We start from the raw sequence: 14,720 nt of genomic DNA, 5'->3' as shown, positions 1-14,720 counted from the left end.
TAGGTAAAAGCAGTGCTAATGACTGCCAATCAAAGAATATGTGGACAGAAGGAAGTGCAACCTGTCAACAACCACATAACTAAAATAAGGGTGACATAGAAGCACAATTTACTTAATTTAATCTTTTCTGAATTTCTCTATAAGAAACTTTTGGCCCAGGGGTGCCCTGGAAAAAATGCTGATAATCTAGGGAGCCATGATTCGAAATAGTTTGGGAACCACTGACCTAGACAAATGACTTACTACCATAGCATATACAGTGTTACATAATTTAGTTACACCTAGACAAATGACTTACTACCAGAGAATATACAGTGTTACATAATTTAGTTACACCTAGACAAATGACTTACTACCATAGTATATACAGTGTTACATAATTTAGTTACACCTAGACAAATGACTTACTACCAGAGAATATACAGTGTTACATAATTTAGTTACACCTAGACAAATGACTTACTACCATAGTATATACAGTGTTACATAATTTAGTTACACCTAGACAAATGACTTACTACCAGAGAATATACAGTGTTACATAATTTAGTTACACCTAGACAAATGACTTACTAGCAGAGTATATACAGTTTTCCATAATTTAGTTACACCTAGACAAATGACTTACTACCAGAGTATATACAGCGTTACATAATTTAGTTACACCTAGACAAATTACTTACCTCCAGAGTATATACAGCGTTACATGATTACACCTAGACAAATGATACTACCAGAATATATACAGTGTTACATAATTACACCTAGACAAATGACTTACTACCAGAGTATTTACAGTGTTACATAATTACACCTAGACAAATGACTTACTACCAGAGTATATACAGCATTACATAGTTACACCTAGACAAATGACTTACTACCAGAGTATATACAGCGTTACATAATTATACCTAGATAAATGACTTACTACCAGAGTATATACAGTGTTACATAATTACACCTAGACAAATGACTTACTACCAGAGTATATACAGCATTACATAGTTACACCTAGACAAATGACTTACTAGCAGAGTATATACAGTGTTCCATAATTTAGTTACACCTAGACAAATGACTTACTACCAGAGTATATACAGCGTTACATAATTTAGTTACACCTAGACAAATGACTTACTACCATAGTATATACAGTGTTACATAATTTAGTTACACCTAGACAAATGACTTACTACCAGAGAATATACAGTGTTACATAATTTAGTTACACCTAGACAAATGACTTACTACCATAGTATATACAGTGTTACATAATTTAGTTACACCTAGACAAATGACTTACTACCAGAGAATATACAGTGTTACATAATTTAGTTACACCTAGACAAATGACTTACTAGCAGAGTATATACAGTTTTCCATAATTTAGTTACACCTAGACAAATGACTTACTACCAGAGTATATACAGCGTTACATAATTTAGTTACACCTAGACAAATTACTTACCTCCAGAGTATATACAGCGTTACATGATTACACCTAGACAAATGATACTACCAGAATATATACAGTGTTACATAATTACACTTAGACAAATGACTTACTACCAGAGTATATACAGTGTTACATAATTACACCTAGACAAATGACTTACTACCAGAGTATATACAGCATTACATAGTTACACCTAGACAAATCACTTACTACCAGAGTATATAAAGTGTTCCATAATTTAGTTACACCTAGACAAATTACTTACTTCCAGAGTATATACAGAGTTACATAATTACAATTAGATAAATGACTTACTACCTGAGTATATACAGTGTTACATAATTACACCTAGACAAATGACACTACCAGAGTATATACAGCATTAAATAGTTACACCTAGACAAATGACACTACCAGAATATATACAGTTACATAATTACACCTAGACAAAAGGCTTACTACCAGAGTATATACAGCGTTACATAATTACACCTAGACAAATGACACTACCAGAATATATACAGTGTTACATAATTACACCTAGACAAATGACTTACTACCAGAGTATTTACAGTGTTACATAATTAAACCTAGAGACTTACTACCAGAGTATATACAGTGTTACATAATTACACCTAGACAAATGACTTACTACCAGAGTATATACAGCATTACATAGTTACACCTAGACAAATGACTTACTAGCAGAGTATATACAGTGTTCCATAATTTAGTTACACCTAGACAAATGACTTACTACCAGAGTATATACAGCGTTACATAATTTAGTACAACCTAGACAAATGACTTACTTCCAGAGTATATACAGCGTTACATGATTACACCTAGACAAATGATACTACCAGAATATATACAGTGTTACATAATTACACCTAGACAAATGACTTACTACCAGAGTATATACAGTGTTACATAATTACACCTAGACAAATGACTTACTACCAGAGTATATACAGCATTACATAGTTACACCTAGACAAATCACTTACTACCAGAGTATATAAAGTGTTCCATAATTTAGTTACACCTAGACAAATGACTTACTTCCAGAGTATATACAGCGTTACATAATTACAATTAGATAAATGACTTACTACCAGAGTATATACAGTGTTACATAATTACACCTAGACAAATGACACTACCAGAGTATATACAGCATTACATAGTTACACCTAGACAAATGACACTACCAGAATATATACAGTTACATAATTACACCTAGACAAATGGCTTACTACCAGAGTATATACAGCGTTACATAATTACAATTAGATAAATGACTTACTACCAGAGTATATACAGTGTTACATAATTTAGTTACACCTAGACATATGACTTACAACCAGAGTATATACCATGTTAAATGACAGAACAGAAATACCCTCTAGGTTTGTCACTGAGCACGGATATAATGCTATACAGCTGCTTAGCCTCCATGCTGTGCTGCTGCTGGAGCTGGGCATGTTCTTTTCGCAGATCCTCATTGTCAGTCTGCAAGGAAAAGAGATGGAAATTCTCAGTATGGACTTCCCAATGGCCCCTAATCTCCAACATAAGTCGGCACCTATCCCACCTTAAGAAGTGTCACACCTGTGGGATTGCAACATGAAACACTTACAGGAGTGACAGGAGATAATGATGTTCTCTTATCTAATGAGTAACAGTAAAAACTCAGTGAGAGCCCAATTTAGACAACTGAAGATCAGTTACTGTATGCCTATTGATGAATACAGACATATTTGGTGGTAATATTTTAGGGCAGGGGTAGGCAATGTGCAGCTCTCCAGGTGCAATGGAACTACAGTACCAGCATGCTCTGCCACAATTTTACTTTTAGGGCATGTTAAAGCCATGGCAAGGCATGCTGGCATGTGCAATCCTACAGGAGCTGGAGTGCACAACATTGCCTACCCCTGATATATGGGATAAAGTCTCTGGTTAGAGTCACTAGGCCATGGTTTATCAAAGCCACCAATAATCTGCAGCTTTGACTGATAGATTGAAAATGGCAACAGTAATAAATGGTAAATCTGGCTGGTTTAGCATTTATACTGCTATTATTTTGCATTTCTACTGAATGTGTAACAGAGTTCCTGCACTGTAATACCCAGCAGGAGAATATAATATATGCTGGAAGTAAGTTATAAAGCAGGATGAGATTGCTGGAACAGACAGCTTGGAGGTCCCTTAACACAGGCCAGTGGTTGTTTTCAGTAGTAATAAATGGGAGTTATGGGAAAAAAAGTAAGTGGGTACTACTGTTACAGTGTTTTGTGCAGAGTAGGGATAATAATGGCTGATGTTGGGCTCTGAAAGCTAAAGAGACCTTGTCCTGCAGCTCCAAATCGCAGGCTGCTGAAGGACTCTAACCGCTGAACTACAAAACCAAGTATGCTCCATTCACACAGCAGCTGCAGTACACAGGGGTTCCCATAAGTGGCTGCAAGGCATGCAGTTATCAGTTAGACAAAACATTAAGCATGATTGTGGAAACGTGCACTTACCTCTGACATGGCATCTCAGCTGCTGCCTCTGCGCAGTGGGTGCAGTTTCCCCGTACCTACCTCTGAGGTAGGGTTCTCCTCCTCCTCTATCTGCCCTGTATCCATTTCTGGAATAGGGCTGAAAAACCTTGATTAGTTCTGTGGGACAGGAAAGCAGTTTACATGAAATCTCCACTGACCCATTATACTACACTTCCACCCACCGCATTTACCTTGTGAGTTCCCCAGATCCACAACACACTGCACAAGTCACCAAACATCTGTCTGACACAATCACAACACACAATGGGATGGGCTCTTTCTACACAGTGTCACACGTGTGATGGAGGCACACAGATCACTACACACAGTGATTCAGCCCAATATGGAGATAAAACATATCTGATGTATATGATAATGGGGGGATATAATACACTTGGGAACAAAAAATATATATTTTTTGTCTTGTCAAGGATTTAAAATTGCTTTGAGAGTACTCGCAGGTCCTATTTTCGCATTAGATCTTCGCTATAGCTGAATTGGTTCCAGTTTTCAAATTAAGTGAAAAATTATAAAATTTGATTATTTTCTCCATTTGAAGTACCTTACTAGTCTAGGCCTGCTTTACTTAACAGAATCGACTTAAGGCCTACATCCACTAGAAGTTATACAAACGACATTGTAATCGTGCAGTCGTTTGCCAGTCAGTGATGTGCCTACATTGAACGAGCAGTCGTTCAGTGAAGGCACATCAATCATTTGGAAACATGCTGAACCTGACAATATCGTCAGGTTGTACAGCATGTTTGCACGATGATAGATGTCTAAACGACCAGCGGGAGTGCACATCGCTGGTCTTTTAAGACATTTTTGCAAACAATTGCAAACGATTTGGAAACGATTTATGAATGATTGAAGGATAACGATATCATCATGGATGTGTGCCCCGCCATCACCTGAAGCAAGAGGTTGTGACGCGGTGGAACTCAACCCTCTGTATGCTTCAGAGGATGGAGGAGCAGCAAAAGGCCATTCGTAGACAAAGGAGGGGGTTTCCACCTGACTCAAGCGCAGTGGAGAATGATTTCTGTGTTGTGCAAGGTTCTCCAGCCCTTCGAACTTGCCACATGTGAAGTCAGTTCATACACTGCCAGCTTGAGTCTGGTCATTCCCCTCATCAGGCTTTTGCAGAAGCAGCTGGAGTAAGTGAAGGAGGGGCTAAGATGGAGCGATTCCGCTCGGGATGTGGGACTTGTGGATGAAGCCCTTCATTCGCTTTGTCAGAATTCCAGGGTGGTCAATCTGTTGAAATCAAACCACTACATTTTGGCCACCGTGCTCGATTCTAGGTTTAAAGCCTATATGGTGTCTCTCTTTCTGGCTGACACAAGCCTGCAGAGGTGCAAAGACCTGCTGGTGAAAACACTGTCAGCTGAAGCGGAACATGACACGTCAACAGCTCCTTCTTCATTTTCACCTGCAACTGGGGCTGCCAGGAAACAACTTAGGTATCCTAAGCAACCTGCTGATGGTGATGCAGGGCAGGCAGGACCAAGTTTGGACATCTGGTCTGGACTGAAGGACCTGGCAACAATATGTGACATGTCTACTGTCACTGCATATGATTCTGTCACCATTGACAGAATGGTGGAGGATTACATCGGTGACAGCATCCAAGTAGACATGTCAGACAGTCCGTACCTGTACTGGCAGGAAAAAGAGGCAATTTGGAGGCCCCTGTACAAACTGGCTCTATTTTACCTGAGTTGCCCCCCCCCCCCCTCCAGTGTGTACTCCGAAATAGTGTTTAGTGCAGCCGGGAACCTTGTTAGCAAAAGGCATAGGAGGTTGCTTCCACAAAATGTGGAGAAGATGATGTTCATCAAAATGAATTATCAACTCTTCCAGGGAGACCAGCCTCCAGAACGTACAGAGGGACCTGTGGTGGTGGATTCCAGTGGGGACGAATTAATACTCTGTGAGGATGAGGATGTACACAACACTGAAGAGGGTGAGGAATCGGTGGATGAGGAGGATGAGGATGACAACTTGCCTCCGTACAGCCAGTTTGTGCAGCGACAGATTAATTGCCAGCTTGTTTTGCGGGGGCCCAAATGAACCAATCATTTCAGCCACAGTCGTGTGGCAGACCCTGGCGCTGAAATGATTGGTTTGTTAAAGTGTGCATGTCCTGTTTATACAACATAAGAGTGGGTGGGAGGGCCCAAGGACAATTCCATCTTGCACCTCTTTTTTTTCTTTGCATTATGTACTGTTTGGGGCCTAGTTTTTCAAACTGCCATCCTGTCTGCCACTGCAGTGTCACTCCGAGATGGGCCACATGTTTGTGCCACCCACTTGTGTTGCTTAGCATAGTCATCCAGCTACTTCGGTGCAACCTTTTGGCCTAAAAACAATATTATGAGGTGTGAGGTGTTCAGAATAGACTGGAAATGAGTGGAAATTAATGTTATTGAGGTTAGTAATAGCATAGGAGCAGAAAAACCCACAAATTCTGTGATTTTAGCTGTTTTTATGCTTTTTTTCAAAAGAATACAGATACAAAACTCAGAACCCAAAACACGAAGGGTGGTTTTGGCAAAACCAATCCAGATCCAAAACACGAAGAAAGATCCAGATCCAAAACCAAGACACGAAAAGTGTCCGGTGCACACCCCTATTCAGTACATCCGTGGCTTTTGTTGGGAGTTAGCACTGAATGTGTGAAACAAAACGTTTTGTTTCACACATTCATACTTGCCTATATTCCAGGAATGGCTAGGAGGCTATCTAATATTTGGTCACGGCCACCCAGAAAAGTTGTCAAGTCTCCCGGCCAGAGTTGACCAATCATGATTATTATTCATAATAGAGGCAGCTAACTCAGCCTATATAATGAAAGACCCTCACCAGAGGTGTGTCACGCTATTTTTAGGATAACTAGTTGCTGCTTGTGTGATATGCACAGGTCATCATAGAGGTATAAGGCTCATAGGTCATTCATGTAGAATAAAATATTATACTAATGCCTATGTAGTACCAGCTATTTAGTAACCAGTCAGGTAATTATGCTAGTTATTATCTGCATACTTCATCAGGTAAAGAACAGGATAATTTAATATTGAATAAGCAATAACAATTATGCTCTGTTAGAGTACAAGGGCTTTCACTAAGGAGTAAGTCCAGTCCATTTATACCTTGCTGACCATATATATGGTGTAACAGTCTTTTATTGGCACATAGCAAATGCGGATCATAATCATCCCTAATAAATTTAGAATCATTAGGATCTGTCATGGCCAGGGTTTCTCGGCATGGTACCCGCCGGGTATTACCTGTAAGGTCGTTGTGGTGGGGGTTCTCTGGTAGCGGTGCTGGTGTTTGGTGAGGAGCATTGGCTGCACGTGGTTCTGTGCGGGCACATTGTCACTAGGCCTGGTGAGGTCTGGTGGTGTTTCCGTTCCGTTGGCATGGGCGCCGCCATCTTGCCGGCGGCCATGTCATCCCAGCTGTCCAATCCTGGTAGGTCATGTGCTCATTCCAGCCAGTCACAGCGCGGCACTGAGTATTTAGGAAGGTCCAGAGCCTTCCTTCCTTTGCCAGTGCAATGTGTTTCTCAGCTGCGGCTGAGAGAGAGTACCTGTGCCTTATCTACCTGCTTGTATATGCTCCTAGCCTGAACCTTGCCTGCTCCAACCTGCTGGACTTACCCTGCACCCTCCATATACCTTCTTACTTGCCCGAGTACCTGAACCTGCTGTTTCCCTGCACATTGCTTCATTTCACTCCCAGCTGGACTTCACTACCTCTGCCTGCATCAGTTACAGCTCACCAAACCTGCATTCAGTTACAGCTCACCAAACCTGCATTCAGTTACAGCTCACCAAACCTGCATTCAGTTACAGCTTATCAAGCCTGCATTTTGTTACAGCTCATCATACCTGCATTCTGTTTTAGCTCACCATACTTATACTGGACTGTTCCTGCCTATCACTATCTGGACATTTGTTCATTAACCCTCACTACAGTTATCAAGTGCACTTTAGTGCTATACCAGGACTTTTTGTTTGCCATTCCCATGTCTTCTCAGTCACTTATTAAAAAGCCCACTTTTTCATTTCAGTCTGCTCCTGTGTCTGCTTCTATCACCACCCTGGGTCCACAACAAATTCAGAACCTCACAGGATCATTGCGTGACGGAAGAAAGTAAATAGCGCCAACCGTTTGCTCATTGGCTAATTTATTTGATTGATAAGAGGCTTCACCAATGAAAAACAGTAGACAAATCTAACCAATTACATTTGTTATTATGATTAGGGGCAGTTCATTCAGCCTATATGATCCAAGACAATCACCAGAGGTAGTAAGAATTCAGTGACGTGCGGTGAGGTACATGGCTGAGGAGGCACTGGCTAGTATTAGAGCCAGATTTACAGACACATATATGAACCAGGGGATTCATGTGGGCATTATACAATGGTGCAGCAGTATATAGTGCTGGAAATTTGGTAAGTTTTGAACAGGAACAGTTGGACAGGGGAGGCAGTGCCTCACTTGCCATACACTTTTTACTCCAGAATTTTGGCTAAAAATGATTACAGTAAAACATAGAATATATTTATAATATTTTCTTTACATTTTTCTTATAATTTTTATAGTCAAAACTATGGAGTATACCTAAGTATGACAGGAAAGTCTCTTCTAACCTGCCTCACCTGACCGCACATCACTGTAAGAATTGCCACCACTATGCAGAATAAAATGAACAGTACTGTGCGGTTGGTGAATAATGACCTGGCACATATCCATGCACACAAATCTCCAGGGACAAATCATCAGAAACCTTAGACTGTCTCCGGGAATTAGTGACAGGTGACAATTATGGTGATACACTGGGGGTATGGAGGTATTAAAGGTGTGTGGGGTGCCCTAAACTAATAACTATTGTACAAATAACGCACTTACCCAGCACCAGCAAGGGAAGCAGAGCTCTTCCATTTCATTCATATGTAAAATATAATATTTAAAGCAGTAAGTATGGATTGAGCCTCATACTAATCCTCTGTTCCTGTGATATTTTACATTCTGCACTTGCATATCTCTCAGTATGGAAGGATCTGACAGAGGGATGGGGCATGACTGTGGCACACTGAGCTGCGTGACTGTGGCACACTGGGGTAGAGGCTGATGTGAATAACTAAATATTCTCTGTAATGCGCTGTGGAATATGTGTGCGCTATATAAGCTAACAGTAATAAATAAATCATATATTACTCTCATCCCAGTAGCGTCACTAGGGGGGTCACCCGCCGAGGGGTGACACCAAGGTGCAGACTCCCCGTCAGTGACAGGAGCCGGGTCCTGCACTGTATAATTAAGTGCAGCACTCAGCTCCTGACACTGTGAGGGAGACAGCCGGCACTGCACTCACCTCCAGCACCCCCAGCCTGCCTCCCATTGATAACAGGACTACGGGGGTTTGGCCGGAAGGCCACGCCCCTTCCCACGAGGCCACGTCCCTTCCATGATGACACGCCCCCTTGTTGGCACCACGCAGCTCCGCCTCGCAACACAACGTTTCTCCCCACACTGGGTGACACCGTGGGGAGGGACACCACTGCCTCATCTTACACTAGTCTGCCACATATTTTATTCCTTCCTTTTTTTCTTACCTATCTGTAGCACAGACATCGGGCCTGAATCAGATCCACACGCAATGCCGATTTTTACACAGATTGAGTGAATATTGGTTTGCACATGCTTGAAAGCCGCATTATCCATGCGTAGCAAAGTTTCTTTGCGATTTATTCTCACAGAGAGGATTCACTCGCAAAGTGAGTGATAGGCAGTCAACACTTGAGGGAGGTAACGGGGGTGGTTAGAAAAACGTAGGCTATTTCAAGGTGTGCATAAACTGGGATGGACCCAGTGGTGACAGTCCTATTCCTGCAGTGCTGTTCTACAACTTGGAGCTGGGTTATCGATTGCCTGCTGACCAGCCCTCTTGAGATATCCTGGTTTATTTCCATCAGCAGAACATCTATCATGGCAGTTGTTTTAATACTGTAGGGAGCTCCCTCTGATCACTACCTAGCATGGAGCTCGTTGCACACAACACAAAGAAAAATAATCCCAATACGAGTGCATAATGTCTTGCAATAATCATAACTAAAACATTTATCATAACTAAAATATTTATTTTAATAACCACCTAAGTGGTATTTTAAAACACAGCAAAATAAGAAAATTATACCAGGAAATAAAGGCTTAAAATTCTCAGTCATACTCAGTCACCAATGTCTCTAATTAGAACACGTAATAGTGTTTTGTTGTGTATGGATGAATTGTGCATTCATTCTATTTCACAATTCTGTATATTATATTTATCTCAATTGCATATAAAGTAGGTATACTTTACATGTATAGGTTTTAGAATCAGTAGTATAGAATTATTTTGACACATGTTCATATTGCTCCAATTGATATCTTGTTATATGGATGTATAAATCTCATTCAATATCTCATATAGAGAATTCCTTAGAAATCATGTTATACATCACCCTATATAATATCTCTATCAATACTTCAATAGAGGAGCGTCTCCATATCTCCCAAATATACTGTTAGGATGCGGCCTGGGATCGGCCGCTACTCACCTCCGCGCCGGCGTCCTTGGGCTTAGGTGTTCAGTCTCTGGGAGTGGAGGTGAGTGGTGACTGAGTATTCTCCACGGGATCTGCTAGGGCTTCCATGCGTGCATCCTGGTTTCCGGGGTGTCGGGCATGGGTGCAGCCATGTTGGTCCATATCACCTGACTAGTTTCTCCCAATGGTAGTTCTGTGGTTACTCAGCTGATCCTCTGATCCAATAACCAGCTACACAGGGGTATTTAAGTCTGACTCGAGGAACAGGAAACTGCTGTTCAACTTCTCTGTTCCAGTGATTGTTATGCTCTCCAGTGTTTTCCATGAAATATCAACAGTGTGTTGTTTCAACCCTCACACTGACCACCAGTGTTACTTGTAAGAGCTCCCATGCTAATTCCCAGCGTGTTACTTCAGCTCTCTCACAGAACTCCAGTGTTTCTTGTAAATCCTTGTTTTGTCTTTTAGTGTGCTGCTCAGCTCTCTAACTGCCTCCCTGTGTTCCTGTGGTGTCAGCTTTCATGCTATTACTAGTTAACTCTCAGCTGGATCTCTAGTATTCCCAGTACATGCCTTTATCCACATTTCTCTGTGTTTCTCTGTGCAAGTCAGCACCTGGATCTCCTGTGTTCAAGTATTCAGTTCATTGCCGATCTCCTGTGTTCAACTATTCAGTTCATACCATGATCTCCTGTGTTCAAGTATTCAGTTCATTTGCCGATCTCCTGTGTTCAAGTATTCAGTTCATACCCTGATCTCCTGTGTTCAAGTATTCAGTTAATTTGCTGATCTCTTGTATTCAAGTATTCAGTTAATACCCTGATCTCCTGTGCTCAAGTGTTCAGTACATTTGCCGATCTCCTGTCTTCAAAAATTCAGTTTATACACCGGTCTCCTTTGATCCTTTGTGTCCTAGCTATTTAGTTTTCACGTTGGCCCCTAGTGTTATTACATTCTTAGTGTTCCCAGTGCTAATTCATTCTAATATAGTTCCAGTCTTCGTGCCACTCCCAGGTACCTGTCCAGAGGGCACCAACCTGCTCACTTGGTGCAGTGAAACCCATATGCCAACTGGAGGGGTCACTGGTGAAGACCACCAAGTCAGTTAGACTCTGTGCCTCTGGGCAGGTCGAGCCAAACCTGGGTTTGGTCGCAATAGGGAGACCTAGCACTGTCACTCACCTGCTTGTTCCCTAGCCACCCTAACCCCCTGGCTTTTTTCCATAGGGTTCCTGACATATATGGGCTATATAAGTAGAGTTATTATAGGCTGTTACCACTTCATGTCCCACCAAATAACAGCCTGGCGCTAATAAACTATAATTGAATAATAGACCACAACTGCAAACACCTATGGGTCTGTGTAAACCCAATAAAAGATCACCTGCTGATGATCCCAAACAAAGGTAATACACTGATGGTGTTGTGCTAATTGGATTTGTAGTTACAAATAAATACTTAACATGGCAGAAATGAATTCAAGACACCAAATAAATCTACCATGAATTTAATAAATACACAATAAGCATATCAGTAATGAAGCTTTATCATGCTCTTTGATAAAGCTTCATGTAGTGGAAGCGAAACTAGTTAGAGGATTTTCATCAAGTGACACAGTCGTTTTACTGACTTTGGATACCCGTTTATTTCCACGGAGAGCCATAAGTGCTACACATTGCGGTGACGGTGCCCGCTGGCTGGATTCAAGACAGTGAGAGATAACCAGGCGGTCATGTGTTGACCATATTACAGCCTCAGGATTTCCCCGTCAGAGGATAACCTTGTCCATTGGCCAGGCGGTAGGAGATACCAATAACCGCTACACCTCTTCAGGATATACAGGTGGATTATATGTGCGCTTAGAATTAGCATGGAGTCCGTGTTTCCTAAATAACATTGTATTGTTTATACCTTTGGAAAACATTCCAGCGCTACCCCTTGTCAAAACCCGGAGGTAAAATCAAAGGGGTTATTAGGACTCTCATATGTGGACTTTGATCGGGTGAGAACTGTCAGATTAAGATTGGTCACAGTTTACATGCAATATACAATTTTTTTTATATTTTTATGTTTTCTTTAGTAAACCTGTCACTTATGCAGGTTTCTATTAGGAATCAAGAGGTTCCATGGTAATATATGATAGTCTGTACAGACTTTTACAATATTAAGGTGATTGTTATATGTCATTTGTATACCATTACTGATATGCTTATTGTGTATTTATTAAATTCATGGTAGATTTATTTGGTGTCTTGAATTCATTTCTTCCACGTTAAGTATTTATTTGTAATTACAAATCCAATTAGCACAACACCATCAGTGTATTATCTTTGTTACCACTTCATACCATTAATACATCACCATTAATTACACTTGATTCACAGACAGGTTTAGAGTGCACACATGTACACCAGCCCTACATTGGGTGCAAGAGATCAGTATGAAATTAGCAGGATCTCTCCATTTTCTCACATCTGTATAGCCCACATTTACATCTACAGGCCCATATCACACTTATCCTAGGGGGTATATTTACTAAAGTGCTGGTTTTTAGAAGTAGAGATGTTGCCCATAGCAACCAATCAGATTCTAATTAACATTTATCTAGCACCTTCTAGAAGATAATAGCTTTAATCTGATTTGTTGCTATGAGCAACATCTCCACTTCTAAAAACTTGCACTTTAGTAAATATTTTGGGGTTCTAATACTCAATTGAGAACCATGTTTATTGACAGATTATTATATATTTTGTGATATTAAGTGTTCTTAGTGCTTAGAGTGTGCATCTGCTTTTCCCTCCCTCTATTTCTGCTGTAGAACTACAGATCTCAGCAAGGTAGAACCTCATTTTGTATTTAAATTAGGATGTGTAGCTGAACCCCCCTTTCCTTTTTTCTGTGTATGTGTGTATTTAAGGTACACTTGTTGGTGCTAGCACTCTTCCTACCTGCCCCAGGTGATTTTAATTAGTATGGGTCCTGTCCAATGCAGTACACACATGTAATAGGCACTATTACATGTAAGTCCTAAATAAATTTATACAATGTGTCTGTATTAGGGGTGTTAGGGACCCACCTGATGAGGTTCACGTTGATGCAGTAGGTGGGCAAACATCTTTGGCCAAATATGTACTAAGAACCTCAATTTAGAACCATGTTTATTGACAGTATATTATATATTTTGTGATATTAAGTGTTCTTAGTGCTTAGAGTGTGCATTTGCTTTTCCCTCCTAGTTATCATTTATTACAGTGTTTATTGGTTCTTTTTTGATGTTTAGTGTTTTTAGACACATTTTTTGATATGTATTTGTACATTTGTTACATTGGCCAATGATGTCTGTTTCATATTATTAAATTTGTATTTTTATTCAAGTATCTTTCATGATTTATTATTTAACATTAATATTTTTTATTTCTGGCACAATTTTTGTATTGCATTCTATTTTCCATTTTTACTTTTTTATTTTTTATTTGCAATGTAGACTATAGGAGGTACACAGTGCTGTTGTTTACTATTTTTTGCATGCTGGCTATGGCCTGTAAAATTTCTGAGCATTTTTAGAATTCAAGAACCACATGTAGAAGATTGCAGCAGTTGCAAGACCTGTTCAATTTGCTATGCAACTAACTGAAGCAAGAGGTAGTTAACAGGTGGAATTCCAACCTTTATATGCTTCAGCGACTGGAGGAACAGCAACAAAATATTGAAATGCCATGACATAAGGAAAGAAGGGATATGTCATCTTACTGCAGCACATTTTAGAATACTCTCTGTTTTATGCAAGCTATTGAAACCATTTGAAATTTTAACCAGCAAAGTGAGTTCAGACACTACCAGCTTTAGTCAGGTCATACCCTTAATTAAACTACTGGAAAGGCAGCTAGAAAAGCTGAAGGAGGAGATTAAACATAGCAATTCCTCTAAGTATGTTGGTGTTGTAGATCAAGTTCTTAATTCACTTCACCAGGACCATAGGATTTGCCACATCTTGAAATTGGATCACTATATTTTTGGCAACCATGCTTGATCCTAGGTTTAAGTCTTATGTAATGTATTTCTTTCTAAATTACACAGATCTTTAGAGATGCAAAGACTTCCTGGTGAGCA

Source organism: Taudactylus pleione, unplaced genomic scaffold (genome assembly GCF_031769625.1).
Source record: "Taudactylus pleione unplaced genomic scaffold, aTauple2 ptg000436l, whole genome shotgun sequence".
Classification (NCBI taxonomy): domain Eukaryota; kingdom Metazoa; phylum Chordata; class Amphibia; order Anura; family Myobatrachidae; genus Taudactylus; species Taudactylus pleione.
This window is presented reverse-complemented; position numbering follows the sequence as displayed.